This window comes from Lepidothrix coronata, unplaced genomic scaffold, assembly GCF_001604755.1.
Source record: "Lepidothrix coronata isolate B3197 unplaced genomic scaffold, Lepidothrix_coronata-1.0 Scaffold311, whole genome shotgun sequence".
NCBI lineage: Eukaryota > Metazoa > Chordata > Aves > Passeriformes > Pipridae > Lepidothrix > Lepidothrix coronata.
Window position 1 is genome coordinate 226,045 of NW_016690491.1, and position 7,086 is coordinate 233,130.

Below are 7,086 nucleotides of genomic sequence, written 5' to 3' on the forward strand. Positions count from 1 at the left end.
ACTGTCAAGGACAGATTTTATAAAAGAAACAGACTCTGCAGCCTCCAAACAAGTAGTTGTGGTAGGTTGACCTTGGCTGGATGCTAGGTGCCCACCCAGCTGCTCTATCACTCCCCTTCCCAGCCGGACATGGGAGAGAGTACGATGGAAAACAACTCGTGGGTTGGGATAAGGCAGTTTATGTAAAGTAGAAGCAAAGCACACTCTTGCCCATGCAAAAGAAAAGCAAAAAATAACATTTTATTCTCTGCTTCCCATCAGCAGCGATGGTCGGCCACTCCCAAGAAGCAGGACTTCAGCACACGTGACGGTCCCTCAGCAGGCAGCCATTGGAGACAATGAGTACCCTCTGCTTCCTGCTCCTTGCCTTAGCTTTTGTATCTGAGCTGACGTCATAAAGTATGGAATATCCCTTTGGTCAGTTTGGATCAGCTTTGGCCTACTTGGGTCCCTTCCTAGGATCTTGCCTTCGATTGAGGGAGGAATGTTACAGTGCTGATGCTGTGCTGAGCAGTAGCCAAAACACTGGTGTGTTATCGACACCCTTCTAGCTACCAAAGCAAAGCACAGCAGGGGCTATTAATGGGGAAATGGGGAAATGAACACCATCTCAGCCAGACCCAATACGCCAGTACAAATAAATATGATGGCAGACTGAAAAATCATTAATTGCAATGACTGCAGCTAGAATATTCCTAAAAGACTTTTTAAATTATTACTTTTGCATTTAGGTGTAGGAACAGATTTTCAATTTTCTGAATTTTCTGTTCAGTCCCCTTTTTTTTCTTAGTGTTTCTTTCACTCATTAAGTTGAAGGGTGATGCATTTCTGAGAGGTTATATTGGCAGGTGATATTTCTTGTACTACACACTACCACTTGAAAAAGTATAGTTAATCCAAAAGAATTTGAAGATGGGGTCAGATCCTTGTTGCTGAGAGACAGAGGAGCTCTTTGGTACATTGATCATTGTATATTGTCTCCCTCAATACAAACTAGAGGAGATATAATTGCAAGACTGATAAGAATTGCAAGGTGGTTTAGAAAATTGCTGATAATAATTTGTTGGAATAGATAAAAGGAATATTACATCAAAATGCAGAGACAATTCCAGATTTTCAAGACATTGGAAAAAATTCTAGGTAGAATATTTTCTTAGCAGTTGTTTTCATCCCATGAAGGGAAAAGCAGAAAAGCTGGAATGTCAGTTGTACTCTATGTTTTTAGTGTCAACTTTGTTTGGCTGAAAACAAGGTATTATGGAGTTGTAATGATAGATTATCTTCTAGTGCAGAAGGACTCCACGTAAGCATGATTTCTGGTGTCTCCTTAATGAAGAGACCAGTCGTTGCTTAAGGTAGGCTAGAGCAATTTGAAGTTGAAAGTACTTTTAAAATTTCCAGGCCATTAATTTTCACTGTTTAATAAATACATGTAGTAGACACATTATGGTATCATAGAGTATACTATGCTGATTGGGTCAAGAACTGGTTAACTGACTTAAAAATAAGGCATCAGTGGTTAGTCTTTACTACACAGGAGAATGAAGTTCCCCAGGGAACAGGACACTGTCCAGTGACACATAATAAGGAACTAATTATGTAATCACCAGTAATAAAATATGTGAGAGGCACAAAATTTATCACAATGGTAAATAATAATGAGAATGTAGGTGCCATAAAGTAATCTGAATAGCTTGATAAACCAGTTGTGTTCAAATGAACTATTTCTAATGCAACCAGATAGAAAGCTATTAATTTAATATTGGAGTTTGCAGAATAAGATTTTTTTCCTGAAAAGAAGAGATTCAAAAGATCTGAGTCCTAGTGGCAAGATAACCAGCTTTCAGAACAATGTTATAGCAATAAGAAATAATCTGCTTCTTGGAGGAGGAACAGAAAATTTAATTAGAGCCCATAGTTGATTTTACCATTGTGGGGAGTGCTATCAGGATATTCCCTATAATTCTGGTCTTTAGATATTTTTAAAAAAGGATAAAGTTGGGGAAAGTTAATGAAAAAAAGATTAGCAAAAATCATGAAACCATTGGAGAAAGTACCTTAAAGTGAAATACAGAACATATCAAAAAGAAGATTGTGAGGTGATTTGATTACAATGTGTAAGTATCTTCACAGAAAAAAATACATTAAGTACTACAGAGCTCTTTTATCTAGTGCAAGACATTGTAACAAGAACCAGTAGTTGGAAATTGAAACTTGATACTCGCATTGGAAATAAGTTGTTCGTGTTCATCAATTATGGAAGAAAAACTATCAATGCTACTGACAGGTTTTTCATCTCCTGATAGCTGGAAACCAAAACTGGGAAGTTTAGAAAAGTCTTTTACATCCTCGTATGGTATAAAAGAAGCAGCAGAAAGTTTTTCTGCTTAATTTAAACCACAGTGTAATTTAAGCATAAGAAACACTCAAGGATTCAAACAAAATGGTCCCTTGTAGAAATTCCACATGATTAACAGTCTTATAAAATTGTATCTTATATTCAAAATGATAAATCCTATTTGTTGTTATGACAATGTATAGTGGAGGTGCCATATTACAAATTTTCTTTCCTGATGATCAGGTTGTTGTATGCAGCTTCTGCAATATCCTCAGGAAGTTATAGCACTCTTGAGAGAAATGCTACACTCGCTCAAAGAAAATAAAAGCACTTTTTTCCTCTTCTTAATCTGGTGGCTGGATTTTAAGCAATGCCTTTCCATTCCTTCTACTCATGCTCACCTCAAACTGTCCATCATACTCCTCCTGTCTGATCACTGATTTCCGGTTGTTTCTGATCTTAAAATTCCTTTGTCTCTGCCTTTTTCTGCTGGCAGCATTGATAAGTATTTTCAGTCTCAAATGTTTCCTGGATTACTATTTGTTTTCCTTGAAAAAATTAAACTATTAACACCTTGTGGTCTGTGCAGATATTGAAGATCTAAATTTATTTCTATTTTATTCGGAAAGGAAGTGGAAAAAAAAAAAATCTCTAAAATTATGAAAATAGAATTAACTTCTTCAGTGTCGATCATGAATTTTGAAAATTTCTGAATTTTAACTTCTGAATACTATATCTGATTCTATTTGCTTCTTGTGTTGCTGGCCACCTGCTTATATATCATTTATGCTAAAGGAGCATGAAAGCACTGTTAGACTGAAGGAAAAAAGTAAAATAATAATCTAATCAGAAGTATCCCCAAAGGCAATATTACCAGATGTATAGCTGTGTAAGACATCTCAGGAGATTTGATAATTCATCAATAAAAAATGTTTTGTCCTGGAAATTGTTTCATCAAGGCTATTTTTTAAGGGGCATTTCTACTTTTGAAACTGGTGACTCTGGACTCCTTTCACACTTTCATCTCCTCCAAGAAAGATTTAAAAATCTTGGGTTCATCCAAACTTAAGAAACCCCTTTTTCTTCCTGTCATAAGGATCCTACCAATGGGAGCCTGTGCAATTGTGCTTTATGATTTCAGTCAAGACTGAAAAGAGGAAAAGTGATCTGTTTGAAAAATGGCCTCTGGGGTTCTTTGGGGGTAAGGCAGGCCATGTAGGATGAATCAGAAGCAGCTGACAGGAACATGGTTTGTACCACTGAATGAAAAAAATTATAATGCCTCGGTTTGATGAAGATGGTTTAAAGTCATTTTGATAAGATATTTTCAAACAGACATCCCAGGCTAGATTTGATGACATCTGTTATCCTGGGATCTGTAGCCCAGGACTCAAATTGGGGTTGGGCATGCTATAAACCCATTTCTGGAAGGTGATAGAATGATAACTAATATCTGTATGAGGGATAAGATCTTGAGGAAGAACTGTAATTCAATCAGTCTGGGATATGTAATATTGTCTCTATTCCTCTTCATAACAAGTTTTATAGTCAACTTTCCTAGAAATGTTCTAGAATTTATTTCTTTTTGTGAAGATTCTCATTCACACTTCTTACTATGTTCAGGATCAGGACATGGAACAATTTCTTTTCATAGCAGCAGTCTACATGACTGAAGGTTATTATCTTATCCTTGATTAGTCTTTTCCAAATAAGTAATTCCATCCTTTCAATCTTCTTAATATCTTTATCAAATCTCAGGGCTCACATTAATTTATCTAGTTGATCAAAACTCTTCTTGAGGTATGATGCCCAAATATGTTCCTTGAATTATGGTGCAGAACAAGACAAAGATAGCTTCCTGCATTTTCAAGATGACACTTGTATTTATTCCAATAGAACTGACATTTGTCTTTTTTTGCTACCTATAATTACTTATGTTTATAAGTCTCATGGTATTTTTTTTCCCATAGAAGTAAAAAAAAATAAAAAAATAAAATTAAAAAAAAAAAGAAAGATGACTTGTTAGATGTCATTTGGTAGAGAAAGGTCTTTAGTCCTATTCCAGTGCTATAGCCAGCTATTCATGTTGTTTTGTAATATGCTTGATTCCATTTTATTTTCAGAATATGTTTGCCACATTGACATGTGCATTTACTGTATGTTTCTCCCTGGCAGATCTGACTCCTGCAGACATGCTGCTTGGCAGACACTGTCCTGCCATCTACTGTGACATTGTGCATTACTATGGGTCATTCATAAGGAGCTCATAATAAATCACTCAGATATTTCCCCAAATATCAGATTACAGAGAATAAATACTAAGAAGATTTCATCTAGCAAAAAAAGGACAAAAAATAGTTTGAATCTAGAGATTGCATAAACTGTTTATGCAGAAACATTTAGCAGCCTATATGTCATTCCTATAGGCCTAATGCTGCAGGCTGATGTTCTTTTTGCTGTGGTCTGGATTGTGACCTGTACTTTTTTGTAAGTTGCATTAAGATCATTTATACGGGGAAATAGAAGAAATGGAAGCCTGGACTATTGGGAAAAATACGTTTAACATTTTTTAAGTGTCATCTAATATAATTGTATGATTTTCTGTTAAAGCTTTAATTCAGAGCATTTCTCTGACATTCTAGCCTTACAGTGGGAAACAAAACAGTCGAAAACCCTGAGTGTTTACTAGACAGTTGAAATACCTCATATATTTAAATGTCACTTATTAAATTATAGTGGATGATTTTTCCTACTGCAGATGTTTCAGTAAATAGGGGCAAAGAAGAAAGAAAGAGCTATGTAGAAACCTCATAAGTTTATTTGCTTTGCTCTATCCACTGGAACAGTGTGCGCGAAGGAGTTTTTTTCTTTGTTTCTTTACACTAATTAATTATTTGAATATATATTTGGGTAAAAATTCACCAGTTTTGTCAGAAGCTTGAGTAAGAAAAGTTCAGATATTTCTAAGACAGAATTCTGAGGAACATCATAGTCCAAATCAGTGCTACATTAGAAAAGATTTCAGCACAATGAATAAGCTGCTATTCTGAGTTGTAAGAGAGGCTGTTAGTTGTCCAAAATTAAACATCAAGGAGCAGTTTAGATGTCCGAGGTTATCCATCATGTGTCTACAGGAGTCCAAGAAAGCAGTTGGGGGGAAGCCAAACAATGAATGAAACCAAAATGGATGTGTGGGAGTCGAACATGAGCAAAAAATCTTGTGAAGTCCTGACCTAGTTCAACTTTAGCCTGGCAGGGTACCATTTTTTTATTACCCTTTAGACATAGCTAGTCTTTTTTCTATTTGTGGAATTGTGAAGATCTCTAACAAGAAAGATTTCCATTTCAGAATAGTCAGTAAAGAGATAAACCTGCAGAATAAATATCTCCAAACTTATCAGGGGAGGAACTTGAAACTCTTTTTTCCATAGCACAAATAATTGTCCTGATGATGGCTGACCTCCAGCATCCTGCATTTTCTCTCTATTTTACTCACTATAATTTTAATTGCAAAAGGGTTTGACTTAAACCCAATGTCAAACAGGAACAATTTTTGAATACTCAGAAATTGTTTTGCAATGAAAAAAACTACCAATCTACTCAAAAGCAAAAAGGCTTTTGCTACGTGGCAAGTACAAATATCAAAAATGAATATTTAGAGGTTCATACAATGTGCATTTAAAAAAATATCAAGTATGTTGAATCAGCAACAGGTTCATTTTATGGGCATTTGTAGTGTCAAGGCTATCATTAGGTAATACTGTGATAGTGTATAAGGAAGAAATCACACTGAAGCATAATTATTAACACCTATGGTAATGATATGATAGCATCTTGGAAACCTTGCTGTACTCGAAATTTCTGCAAAAATATAGTCCCTGTTCTGAAGAGCTCATAATCTTCATAGATCAGAGCAACAGTGGAAAAATAGTTGTGCAGATGAGCAGAGCTCTGTCTGTTGTTGAAAAAAAAAGTCAACACATATTGTTCATTGTCTAATTCTGCATTTGCAGAATCACACTGAACTGACAGTTTCTGAAGTGATATCTTGAGCACAGGTTCAACATTGGTATGTTTTTCTTCTATTGTTCTTTCCCTTCTTTGTGGAAAGCATATCCCTGTGTTTAAATGCTTCCTTTGGGTGATTAGTATCACATTTCATGTTGCCTCAATACCTTCTAGTAGTATCCAGCATAATGAAACCTACTTCAACAGTGACCTTATTTCAATCCTGCTGTATATATGTTATCTTGCATTATTTTTATGTCTGACTTCTTATTACTGCTTACTACCAGTTTTCTAACATCACATCCCTTTATTTTATCTCTGCTTCAGCTGTGTTTAATATTCCTTTCCATGCAATATCAGACTGATTATGACTGAATTCCATTAATATGCTCTTTGTTCTTTTAGATTATTGAAGACTGGAAATAAGAAGAGACATCACAGAGATTTCATTTATTCCAGTAAAAGCCTTTCAGCAAATTCACATTTTGTCATTGCTCATTAGCCTCTGTTTATATTTCTTCAACCACCATGCAGTTCAAGTGAAAGTACCTAAGTACTCTTATCTGAGTAAATAATGTTATGTATTTTGCAACAATTGCTCACTACCAGACATTTCTGCCTAGAGAGTATTCTTCGTACAGAAGATAATTGTAGTCAAATAATTTTGAGTGAAACTAGGAATGCTATTTCATGACAATGCTTATGTATTTTGTCCACACAAGGTATAATAGTATCAAAAT

General features: G+C 35.3%; 1 long non-coding RNA gene across 1 annotated transcript; it reads left to right on the forward strand.

The window, feature by feature from the left end:
• The first annotated feature begins 431 nt into the window (after positions 1–431).
• On the forward strand, positions 432–6,806 carry LOC108508755. The gene is made up of 3 exons (XR_001878490.1): positions 432–528; positions 1,293–1,355; positions 6,752–6,806. It is a non-coding gene; the product is annotated as an uncharacterized LOC108508755 (long non-coding RNA).
• The last annotated feature ends 280 nt before the right edge of the window (positions 6,807–7,086 follow it).